General features: G+C 44.4%; 1 protein-coding gene across 4 annotated transcripts in view; it reads left to right on the top strand.

The window, feature by feature from the left end:
- Positions 1 to 13,038, top strand: part of SGCD (sarcoglycan delta) — a 339,669-nt gene that overhangs the window by 193,352 nt on the left and 133,279 nt on the right. Inside the window, exon 1 of one of the 4 annotated variants that reach the window (XM_075766168.1) lies at positions 6,896 to 7,049. The exons of 2 other annotated variants lie outside the window; for them this stretch is intronic. The gene's annotated coding sequence lies outside the window, so the exon portion shown is untranslated. Of the gene's footprint in view, positions 1 to 6,895; positions 7,050 to 13,038 lie in introns of those variants that run through there. One more of the 4 variants, XM_075766166.1, reaches the window with a different exon arrangement.

Raw genomic sequence — 13,038 nt, 5'->3', positions numbered from 1 at the left:
GCCATTAACTGAAGTAGAGATGCTGAGATTGAGAGGCCATTGGGTAGATCTCTGTAGATAAATCTGAGTCTGGGATTTTTGCACAATGGCCTTTTCATGGTCCTTGGAGCAAATATCCTCACAGATATGCGTCTACCATATTGAGTTCTCTGGCAAAGGTCAGGCATGATTACTGACATACAAACATGCATTTATTTCTCAGGCCATTACATCTTTTTTCCTTCCCTCTGGCTTACACATTGTACACAAGCTTAGTGTAGCTTAATGTTCCTATCAATTTGCTTTTTAAGCCTTCCCCCTCATTCTCTGTTGAAACTCAAAATATGTGAGTATATGTGCATGTGTACATTTATTTATATATAAGCATAATCATACTTTATTCTGCTACATCTCCAAGTATCTGTATACTGTCATGAGCTGCTTTATGAGCAGTATGTATCTTATCACCTCTTGCAGAATATAAGCAGAGAAAGAATTTGCAAAATTTGGCTCATCATTTTAATTACCAGAACTGCCATCTCCTTGCTCCTTATTTTGAGTGGATATTTTACAACAGGTTTTAGCCTGATGGTGAGTGGCTAGTGTTGTCATGGGAAGAGGAGGGCAAGAGTTCTCCTTTGGATCAGATATTATGTATGACGGTCACTGCTGCTCATCTCAGGAGGTTCACACAATCATGGAAAAGTCTTAGTGTCCAGAATGACACACCACAGCTCATTAAAACAGATGGTAACGTCCAGGGCTGCTCATGGACTGACAGTCTGCCTTGTTAGTGTTCTGCAAGAGTCCTGCTAATTGCTTTGTAAAAATACAGTTAAGCTGCCTATGAAAATTGTTCTGTAGAGCCAAATTTGGGTGCATCGGGTGGTGTTAAACTTTGTGATATAATAGGATATCTAAGTGTAAGAACAAGCTTCTTTCTTGGTGGAATAAAAATAGCCGGGAGTGCAAAGGGAAAGACTGTGATATGCACAGACTGCTGAACAGCTCTGCTTGACCAGCAACCGCGCTCTGCATTAAACGTAAGCAGTGTGGCATATCCATACTCCAAAAATCCCCACCGCTATAGACCTGGCAGGGAAACAGAAACTTTTCCCCCAGAAGATGATTATTGCAGGCCGAGGTGAAGATTTGTCTGTGTTGGGGCATATATCTAACTGAAGCTTCGAGAGCAGCTGTGTGCCTTAAACCTGATTTCTGAAAGAACAGAAGGTGAGGCTGCTCAGATAAGACTAATAAATTTAGATACCGTTAAGACTTTAATAGAAGAACAATTATTGGCCTGGCCAACTGAATATTTGCTCTTAGATCTCTGTGAAATTAATCTTCACAGTTATTTTTTCTTTCTTGCATTTCTTATGCCGGAGGGCACACCTTTGCGTGGTGACACCCATCCTGCGTCTGTCTCGTGCTGCAAGTGAAGAGGGTCTATTGTTTCTAAATGAAGACTTTTCCAATTATTGATAAATAACTTCTGGATGGGAAGTATGACACATGCTGGCTAGAAGAACAGGGCTCTGTAGTAGTAATATTGCCTTGAAATTACAGCCCACGTAGTTTGAGAATGATTCAGGATAATTACATTAATGTTGCCAGAGAAATGAAAAGGAACACTTTCCATTTTACCTATTAACAAGCTCTACTGGCCTTAAATTATTTTTGAGAAGAGCCTGCAAATGGCTGAAATCATCAGAATAATTACAAAGCAGTGGTTGGGGCAGGAGGGAGGGCTGGATGAGGTCCTGGCTGTGGCTCTTTGGCTGACGGGTAAACATTGCTGCTGCTTTTGTGGAAAAAGGAGCGTGGCACAGAGCTTTCTGATGAGGTGCACTGCAGTCTGCAAATGGGCTCAGGGAATCTGCAGGTCTTGGACCCTAAGGAGAGAATAGCCATTAGGAGTAGGCTGCTCTCAATGCAGGTGTTACACATCGACTTGTACAACATTAAGCATGAGCCTGCTGTTGTTCTGGCACGCTGGATACTTGAATTTCCATCCTCTGCCCTCCCTTTTCTACAGCTCTCCTGACCTTTGCAGCAGCAGATCTCTGCCTTTGGTGATGACTTTTTGCCACTTCGATCCTTGTCTTGCAGGAGCGACAGGGATGCTGATGTTTCTAAACTCCAGACCCTGAGCAGCAGCTGTCTGGGTCTGGCCTCATAAAAGCTCAGTCCTTCACCTCCTTGAGCCCTTCACCTGAACTCACATTGTGTTTTCAGCCTTGCGCAAAAAATACCAACTGCTGCCCTGACCTCCTGTTCCCCAGCTCACCTGTGAAATTACGATGAAACCAGGACTTTTTGTTGTGTTTCCCTTGGTTCATTTACGCTGTCGTACTGTTTACTAACTCCAGGTGAATAGAAGGGTCAAAATTTAGTAGTCAGATCTAAATAACTCAGTGTTGTGTGAAGCAAGGTCTCCACTTCAGGGTCACCTCTGGAAACTGGAGTTTCTCCTCTGTGTGAAATTCAGAGCATCCTTGAATGTGTGTCTGGAAGAGCAGGGCCACAGTGGCGTTAGCTCTGCCCCTCTTTGTCTTTAGTTTCCAAGAATTAGATCTTGCATCTCATAACAAGTCCTATATTTATAGCTTCTTCCTAAAACGTAGCTGTATTTATCTCCTCTGAAGAAACCGGAGCAGTGGGTGAGGATGTAGGCACTGCAAGTCTGGCTGCTTCCAGCGCACAGTTGCATGCACAGTCAGTTGCTCTCCAGGCACAGTCGCAACAGGCTACTTACAGCCGAACACACGCACACGAGTGCTTTTTCATTTTCTCCCATTTCCTTTTCACTTGTCCAACAAGCCCATCTCAGCCCTGTGTGCGATTACCTGATGACCTGTGTGCCTTCATTCATTCGCAGCTGCAGCACTTAAATAGGATTTTGCTCCCTGCCATCAAATCAGACACACACACGCACAGGGATGGGTTCTCTCTCTCCAGTGAAACATTCGTCTCCTGCAGCTACTGCCATTAGGTAAAGAAATTTGGGGAACCCCCTCACCCCCTCCCTGTCTCATTACATTACCCTCCATCCTCTCTGGATCCTCAGGGCTGGGTGAAGCTGTCAGGAATGCCGATAGCTGCCTTGCCACAGCTTGCTGTTCCTGACCCAAAATAGTTAACTTTCTAATCCACCAGCTACCTTTATTCTGCATTTAAGGAGATGGAGCTCAAATGAGTCTTGGCTTCTCCCTTTACACACGCCTATGCAAGAGATCTGTTACAAGAGTCCAAGGCTGAGGGTGATTTAAAATAATAACAATTAGACAGATGATTTCTTTCAATTTAGAGTTTAAAAATATTTGAATATTTATATTTATTCTGTTTTGATATTTCAAGAGATTTAATGAATTTAAAATAAGTAATTTGGAGGTAAAGCTCGAACAAAGGATTGCTTAATTATCTCATTCAGATATTAAAATTTTCATTTTGACTTCTTCCTCCACTCCAGGTGCATGCACACCTGCATTTACATGCTGATTCTTTCTGCATATTTGTTTTGCCCTGATTGTCTTAGGAAGGTTTTGGGAATGTTTGAGCAAGTCCCTAGAAATCTGCATGGCAGGAAAATACTGAGTTTCATTTTGTATTATCAGTTAAATGGAATTAGTTATGAATATTGCTAAGTCAACAGTAAATACTAAATCATTTTCAGCCACTTCTAGAAAATGCTGGATGCCAAAATGCAGGACAGGTATAAATGGTAGAGAAGGAACTTTCCTTCCTACCTTTTGTAGCTCTCATGTATTTCCTGGTGTAGAAATTCATGAATCCAGGTGGAGTGGATCTCCCGCCCAAAATGGAAGTCCTCACATGTTGCAGTCTCCAGCTGCAAGAGTATTGGAGCTTTGAGGGGAGTTAATTTGGTTTTATCTTCCCAAAGAGCTCTAGTTGTTTTTTTCTAATCCTCATAACCGTGCCAGTACTGAGAAATAATAGCAGTTACGCGGATAGTTATGTCAACATCAACTTAAGGTTTACGCTTAGAAGGTTCATATATTTTTGGTAGCACTGGCACTAATACAAATGATAGGTCAATAACAGAAAAATAGAACAGTCCCTGAGCCACAGTTCTGATGCTTGAAGCATCTTTAAACCCTGTACCCAAATGAGAAAGAGATAAAAACATCCTAGTCAAAGTGGCTTAGCTTGAAGGAGCATTTTATGTGTTACTTGATGACAAAATAGTTAGGCATTAATGCAGTTTACAGTAAGACACCCTTAAGTCATCACTAGAGGTTGGTGTGATGCCTGACAGATTTAATGTAAATATTTATAGACTTGTCCTACTAATTATGCCAATGGAAAAAATGCAGTATTAATGCTGTCACCTCCCCATGTCTCTACCTGCCAGCATGCTGCGAGCTTGCATAAATATTCTGAAGATAGAAAGTATGGTACATAAACAGAAGAGATCATTTACATTTTTAATAAGGGATTAAGTTATCTCCAGCAGTACTTTCCAGCCTGTGGTCCACAGACGTATGGGAGGCCTGTGGACTGTTCCCAAGGGAACTGTGAAAAATGACCGAGAAAGAGAGTTTTGTGTAGGGTATGTAGAACTCTGTGAATTCATTACAGGGGTATGCACCACCTTTGGCAAATATTTAGGGGTCCACACACCGAGAAAAATTTGAAAACCACTGATTTACCATATTTGTGTAAAGAACTGAATAATTTCAAAGAACCATACTGCCAAGTGGTAAGTGATTTGACTATTGGTCCTGCCAGAGCCAGGCTGCCATAAAAAATCCTGGACCACGAAGCACTGAAGTATGTGCTTAACTCAAAACACACGTCGATCCACTGAAGTTCCTGCCTGTCACCATATGTAGTTGGTTTGCTGAATAAAGATCATGGGGAAATTCAAGACAGAGGGCAAGGACTACTATCATCTTGCAAATAGGTCTGCAGATGCCCGATTGTCCTGTACAACTGAAAATCTAATTATGTGAATCTGCAGTTCCTATTGTTCTGTTTCAGTTTATTTATACTAAGAGACTCCAAAGCTTTTAGGCGCCATTGGTTTCAGCCGTTACTCATTGCCATCCCAGAGTATTGTCATTGCCGTTGTAGTCGGTTTAGGAGACTCTCTTAGCTGCATCGATAGCTCTCCTGATTAGCGATCCAACAGTCTGTGGTTTCTGTTCTGGCACAAACTGACTCCTCACAAGCTGTGCAAATAAATCTGAAATGCTATCACCGGTGGTTGGATGTGTGTGGCTTGTGTGCATGCCTTTTGCTTGGCTTATAATCTTGAAAACCGAGGCAGAACAATTGTGTGGTTTTATATTGTCTTCTGCAAAATAGCATCTTATTCCGCATACATCCCTGGAGTCCGTGCAGTTGGGGTGCTGCTCCAGGCTGCCAGAATCTGGGCTGTGCTCATCGCCCGGGTGTCTGGGCAATATTGCTGACGGACGTGTGGTGCTCGGCAGGAGTTAAGAAAAGGGCAGTTTTGTTAGCAGGGCAGGGTGCAGGTGAAAGCCACACATGGTGTTACCACAGCAGCTCTTAAAACAGGTTGAGTGGGTGAAGTACTGCAGGCTTTCCCTACAGGCAACCCATGTGGGTTTTGTAAGATCTCATTGCTGGTGCGCGAAAGGCAGATCTTGCCTTCCTGCGGATAAATGAGTCCTTGCTATGGACCTAATCCGCAGCCTGTGGAGGGCAACAGGCTTCCTACTGCCTTCAGCGAGCTCTGGATCAGACCATACGTAAGGCGCTCAATTATTTCCAATCCCCAGCTGTATTTGTCTCTTGTAAACACTTCAACCGGACGCCGCACCTCTGTAAATCACAGAACAGAATCACCCGATGGAAGTGGAGTGCACAGTTTTGAAAAGGAACATTAAGAGGGAAAAATATAACTCTCTCTCTTTAAACTGTCTCTTTTCTATATTGTTACCTTGACAACTCTGCTGTTGTGTTTCATCTTTGGTGGGACTTAGCCGTGGTGGAATAAGGGGGACATCCATGTGCATTTCCACATCTATTCCGGCTCCGCTTCACGGGCACATGCCAGGCGCAGGGCATCTCGAGCTGCAGAGCCCACGTTCGCTGCCTTGACCCATGGTGCTGTCTGGAAATGATTACAGATATTAAGAACTGGGACCCGTTCTGATTAAAGGTATAACATTATATCTTCTATTTCTTTTCCTTAAGCCAACACCAGAGCAACGTTAATGCTGTTTTAAAGGAGATGCAAGGTGCTTAAAATATCTTCAAGGGTTAGGACAGCTGGAAAGCAGAGAGGGATGAAAGTACTCAAAAATAGTTGTATTATTTTTAGTATAAGCAGATAGAGGAGTATGTGTCAAGATTAGGATACAGTTCTGATGTGCTGAACTGAGTCTGGAGATGCTAAAAATATGCTTTCTTTTCTCACAATTTTTAGAAGAGACAGAGGCAAAGGTAAGAGGAAAGTAGTGGTGAACAGAAATTTTAATTCCTGGGCTTCCTTGCTTGTTGGGATTTGGCAAAGCTGACTGTTAACCTGGGTGCCCGTGACCCGCTGATACTAGCAAAACATTGCGAGGCAGGTTGAGGTGTTATCTGTGGGAATGGGATCCCTCCCACCTCCTCTTCCCTCTTCCCAAAGAAACCCCCCACCAACGTAATCCTTTTATTCTCTCTAACCGAAATGGCTAGCTTTATAGCTGCAGAGGCAAGACATGCAGGCTCCAGGGCTGAGTGCAGACGGGGGTGTCTGTGTCTGAATGTGTGTGCGGAGAAGGGGGCTTTTAATGCAAAACACATGTGTTTTCAATTGCTCTCTGGAGCCAGCCCAGTAGCTGTAACTTGGCCTGACAAAGCCTTATTGAAGTACAGACAGTGTGGTTTCAAAGCAGTTAGAAAAAGAACGGGAATGCTGTTCAGGAAATTCTTCAGGCATGGGCAGGGACTTGGCTGCAATTCTGCTGTTGGAAAATCTGACAGGGGCAGCTCATGAGCACAGGCCAGGCCTCGTGCTGCTCTGAACGCCGCGCTGCATCTTCCCCCCAGGCTCCAGCACCCCTCCGGGTTGTCATCTGCCCGCCGAGGGAGAGGTAAGAGCTGCGTTGCTCCTTCCCGCTGCGGCCGGGGTGATTCGCCGTTCTTCTGTGCTCGTGCAAAGAGGCTTCTTGCTTTCAGACTGTTGTTTAGAGGGGAAAAAAAGTCGAGAATGGCAAGTTGTGGCATATTTGCGAAGGGATGGGAGTAGTTTGAGGCTGGGTGGTGGTTTCTGGCTAACTTCACTTTGGTAGTAATTCTGCAGGCAAAGCCACTCCTGCGCTGCATCTCTGGCTGCGTGAACGCAGTAACCAAATAATTCTTAACTTTTTCATTTTGGGGAACAAGTATGTATGTAACCTGAAGCCACTGAAAGGTTGGCTCTGTACCATGTGTCACTTACAGATTTTGGTGAAAAATGTGGCTCAGTCACAATAAATACCTTTATATGTACTTTGTATTATAGTTGTTTAATGAGTTGAAAGCGTGTTTGTCTGGGGGTTGTTTGGCAAATCCTGGTACAGCTAGCTTGTGAAGAAAGGCAGTAATTCAGTAATAATCATTGCCTTGTGATTTCTCTGCATATTTTTCTCTGTATTCTATAAAGCACGAGCAAACTGCAACAGACAGCATAGCTGGAAACCACATAGAGCAGATTAGAAGGAAAAGCATTAATTTAGGGGCTGTTCTATCTGCAACTTCTCTTCTGATTTGCATTTCTCCCTCCAAATAACTTAAGAAACATTTATGATAAAAAGCTCACTCTCTCTTTAGGAGCCTGCCAGATTTAGGCAATGCTAGCTCATCCTTTTAGTTTCAGCATTAAAGCTTGTCTTGCCTTTGCAGAGATGTCAGCACCTTATATGGCAGGCTTGTGTTCGGGAGTGAGGGTACGGCGCGTTCGTCAAGGGATGGAGGTGTCAGGAGGAGTCCGCCTCGCGTAGCTTCAGAAACTTCCTTGCCTCTGCCAGTGCCTCTTCTTCGGATTTTTCACAGCAATGTTATTTGATGTGTTGAAAAAGCTTTTTAGCTGTGTTTTATGGCAGTCTTTTTTTTTTTTTTTTTTTTTTCTTTCAACAAGGAATGAATTAAGGATATTAAATTATACAGTGGGACAGCGCTAAGCGTTTCCTGGCTGGGTTCATGGGAGTAGACCCACGGTTTGTTTTGCCTGCATCCTGCAGGACTGCATGTACAGGGATCACAGGGTGATTCATCTTGGCCATCCAGAAAACTCAGTGATAAGGTGAGGTTGGCCACCAAAGTGCATCAGACCCAGTATGGGATGGGGCCAGAGCCTTTTCCCAGTAATGTTGGTGAAGCGCATGTGTAGGCAGCTCCAAGGGATGACTACTTCTGGCAGGCAGCAAACCCCACCTGGACACAGTGGAATTCAGCGGATTTGGATCTTTAATGGAAATATTATCTGGTCCAATGCAAACAGATTATATGTGATGGAAGGGAGAAAAGAAACATGTTTGGGAGCAGTTTCTCCTTACCACCATATTTGTTTTTTTTCCTGTGAAAGTGATGGTAAGCTGAAATGGGTTGGTTTGGGCCAAGTGAGGACTTTACTGGTTTGGGTGCAGGAAGGGCATCCTCCAAGAGACATGGATGTGCTGTGGCTTCCTGGAAGCTGATGGGGGCAAAGGGAATGAGAGGAAAGACAGAGATGAGCTGTGGAAGAGGGAGGCATTTGATGAAAATTAAGATTCTTGATAAGCTCAAAGTTTGCTGTGTAGAAAATACACCTGCGGTGAAAATGCTGTGTTAAATGAAGGTCTCATATGATCTGGACTGCCTGAGCCTTTGCAGGCTGCCGTCTTACCCTGCAGACTTACAGCTCTATTGCTTATCTCAGCAGCTGTTAATTTAGGCACCCAGTCAGCCTATTATCTTCTTCACTGCTAGTTGTAAACTTATTTAAAAAAAAAAAAAAAAAAGAAAAAAAGAAAAATTCAAGTTCCTGCCTCTGATCTCCCAAATCTGATCATCAGCACTGAAGAGCCAGAGAGAGACAAAGAGACTGGAATACATCTGGCTCAGCAGGAAGCAGCCCGGGCTGCGCTGCCGTACCTGGCTTTAGGGGTGATCCTGCCCTGTGTCTGGGTGAGACGAGCAGTGCAGGTTTTTCATCAGGTGTGGGATCAGTCTGGATCATGGGATGCCCTGAGTGCCCAGCAGGGCTGTTTGCTGTACCCACTGTTGACAGGACCCCAGTGGGAGACATCAGCGCGTGGGCGTGAGTCCAGGCAGGGCAGGGGAGGCCCTTTGCAATGCCCTGAGCTGGATTTGATGGAGGGAGATGGTGTTTCCTCCCTGACTCTGGCAGCTGCTCCTGAGCCTCCCCCTGCCAGTGGTGACCCTTCTGCAATTCCATCCAGGTTGAGTGTTCAAGCTTTGCTTTGTTTCCAAAAGGACTGAAGAGTGTGTGCATGTGCTGACAGAATACGGTATGTATCTAAAGTGAAATTGGAGGGTCACTTGATCTTGCAAGCATACAGATAAGAGCTGTAGGTACACACTAATACGTGTATTCCTTCTTCTGGTCCTTCCCAAGAGCAAACAAGAAAGTAAGTGCGTCTGTGCAAATGAACAAATGGATAAGCACAGTAAGTACGTCATGTGGAGGGAAGATGGTGGAAGGAAGATGCAGCGGCACAAGTTTTAACTTGTGAGAGCAGGATCACTGCAGAGACTGTACTCTGGATCCTGGCACATGCTCAAGCCCACAGTTCTCAATTTGTGCCATGTCGGTTGGATTCCAGCCGTATAAATCCATATTACGATCCTGCTTTGCACATTCCTACAAGCCATCTCTCTTTTCTTGGTACTGTGTGGTGAGAGTGTGTTGGGGCAGAAGTCTGCAAAGTATCACCTCCCGTAGCTTGCTTTCTGATTCGAGCTCAGTTGATTATATCCCTCTTGCTGCTCCCACAGCCTCCTGCAGTCACACCTGCTGCTGGCTATTTTAGTGTAGTTCTCATATTTGTTCATCCTGCTTTGAGATACTCCAGTGGAAAAGAGTGTTTATAAACTTGGCACAGATGGACATAGGCTTATGATTGCTTCACATCATCTGAGTGGTGCAAAGGAACCAGCGTGTGAATGCAGCAAAGCCGGTAGGATGTTTGCATGCAGCGTGAATGTATCGTACAAATTTTGGGGCATTTTGTGAAAGTCATTCTTTGTTGACTAGCTTGATACATAAGAGAGCTCACTGCAGAAACTTTTTCTTCCTTACTAACTTTCCTTTCGATTTTGTCCTTAATTCTGAAAAAGAAAAATATTGAGACAAGGTAACTATCAAGAAAAAAGTCTGAAATTTAGAGGAAACACTCATAAATAAGAAAACAGACATGTTTCTCTTTTTCTCAGAGAAGACAAGCAATAGTAACATCACATTGCTCACAGACTCTTGCAGCATCTTAATAAAATACCACTTTTGGTTTAGGAGATGCTATTCAGAGATGGACCTGCCTGTTACTTTGTTTTATTCTGGCAAACTCTAATATCTTTAGAGTTTTACTGCAAGTGCTCCTTGAATGCAGAGTAGTGATGGAGCAGAGCAGAAGTCCCATGTTCAGCTTTTCGTTCAATCCATCTGCTCAAAGATACTGGTTTATAAACTGAGACTTACAGTGCCCTTATCCTCAAGCACGTTTATTGTTGAAATGCTGTCAGCTCTAGCAACTGGGGAAATTACATGAGCTCTCAAGACATTAGAGGTAGGGGGTAGCCTGGAGCATTGAGGAGTCTGGGTTAGAGATGCTTTACCAGGAGATGAATCCCCAAGGTCTCCCCAGCTGCCTGTGCTGAGTGAGTCCAACTTCCTCAAGATACAAGAAGTGGGAATGGGAAAAGAGGTATTTCCTAGTGGGCCAGGTAGAGCATGCACTGGTGGACTGTGCAGACCAAGAAAAGCTTGTGGATGTGCTTATGTTTGCCAGAATCAGGCTAGATATTTGAAGAACCCTATATGTGATGTACCCCCCTGATAGAAACTAGTCAGAAAAGAAGAAAACTTTCCTTAGGGTGTTTCCTTCCACTTTTTGCCTCTGTGGTCATGTATCACATTGCGGTGATACCCAAGAAGTGGGCATTAAGTGATGATGGTCTTCCCAACCCATGGGAGAGCTGTTCCCCATGTGGAGGGATGGGAACTGTTGACAGAAGCAGAGGGACAAGCGGAGAGGGAAGATTTCAGTTTTGGGGACAGGCATGGCGGTGGCAGAAGATTCCCTTGCACAGCCATCGGGGTAAAGGAGCCTCAGCGCATGGCTTAGATGGTGCTGGAGAAAGCACTGTGAGATTTAACTATCCCAGCAAGTATTTCATCCTTCAGGCCACTCCCCAGTGCTCAGCCCTTGCCGGCCAAGCTGCAAGTGAGAAGTCATTTTCCAGAGCCAGATCCTTTCATGGAGACCCGGGCTGTGGTCTGACCAATGTGCAGGGCCATAAATCAATTTTGGGTCATAATGCTAGTGGATTAACAGGCCCGGGGGTGTCAAGCTTGAGAGAGTTTTATGGGGAATGGAGAGGCAAAAAGTCTTATTGATAGATGGCTCAAAACACTCTTCTTCATGCCAAATTTTGTTCTCAGTCACGCTCCAGAAATGTCTGTTCTTTTGAACCTGGTGGATAGTGTGCACTTAAAAGACAGAGAAATTAAAGAGGATGAATCTGCAGAGCATTTACAGCTAGCAAATACAAGTACCTTGCCTTCCAGTGATATGGCAGAGAGCACCTCTGAAGGTTTTTCAGGTTTTTTTCTTTTCTCATTTCAGCCCAAAAGAAAAGGTTTCTGTTTCAAAAAAAAACAAAAAGAGAAAGAGAAGAGGATGTCAATGATAAGGAGACAAAGAGAAGGCAGATGTGGGAGATGTAGGTCCAAGGCCCGAGGGAATTTGAACCCGTCTCTCTCATCTCCAGAAGCGTGTTCCCGTCACCACGCTACAGGTTAGCCTGGGGTCGGATGCTCTTCGGTTTTCTGATGAGGTTGTTGCACCTCAGTTATATGCAGACAGGCAGGGAGGAGACATGCCGTGGTGGGACTTGGAGGCTTTTGGTCTGTGTTGTAGTGAGCAGTTTCGATGAGCTCTAGGGCGTTTTCAGCAGCAAATTTCAAGTGGGCTCATAGAAGAGAAGCTGCCTTCCCGGATTGCAACCCCTTTCAGCTTAAAATTGTTTTATTACTAAACATACATCATTTAAGCACTGGTCAAAGAAACCCCCGTGGCACAGAAACTTTATTGATTCCTCTTGTTATGCCTCACCCTGTTCATTGCCCTCATTGAGCCTGGCATGGCCAGGGGATGTTACGGCTCTGGTGTTTGCAAGGGAAAGGTGTTTATCCATCCTTGTGCACATAAAACACTTCTTCTGCCCAATGAATCATTAATCTGGGTTGTATGCCCTGAGTGAGAAGCTTTCTGCCAGGGCAGGAGGGCATGGTGGAAGGGAGAGGGGCATGCAATAAGGATTTGCCATAACTAGTGGGATCTGATGTAATTTTTGGAAGCTCAGTGCCAGTTCAGATTTGTGATGCCTTTCAGCTGAGCCTGGTTTCAGCTTCACTGAAGGAAAGTGCTGAAGCCTCTTTGCCAGAAATGCTCGGCGAGCAGACTGTGCAGATCAAAGGACACACTGACATGACTCTTCCAGTGGTCTTAAAAAAAACAAATAAATCTTTCTTGTCATGGACCATATCTCTAAGGTATGCTAAAGCGAAAGGATGAATGGCTTTGCTAAAGCGACTGGATTTTGTATCAGACCCTGTTTGCAGTGTTCGTATATAAGGACTCAGTGTACAGCTCTTGTGCAAAAACTTATTACCCATTTTTTTGCAGCAACAGGAATTCCTTGGAGAATTACTCGGATTCCAGGCTATACTTTTGTAGTCATGGTAATGTTGTCTGTGGCTAAACTGTGAAGATTTGGCATGCTGCATTTTTTGTATCATAAATGGGATTGTGCCTGTGCTAATGGTGGTCCAATGCTGTGCACGTGTGTCTTTAAGCCCTCTCATGGCAGGCAAACACTTTC

This window comes from Balearica regulorum, chromosome 14 (assembly GCF_011004875.1).
Source record: "Balearica regulorum gibbericeps isolate bBalReg1 chromosome 14, bBalReg1.pri, whole genome shotgun sequence".
In the NCBI taxonomy this organism is placed as follows: domain Eukaryota; kingdom Metazoa; phylum Chordata; class Aves; order Gruiformes; family Gruidae; genus Balearica; species Balearica regulorum.
Note: the sequence above shows the minus strand (reverse complement) of the source record. Positions and strands in the feature narration are given on the sequence as shown.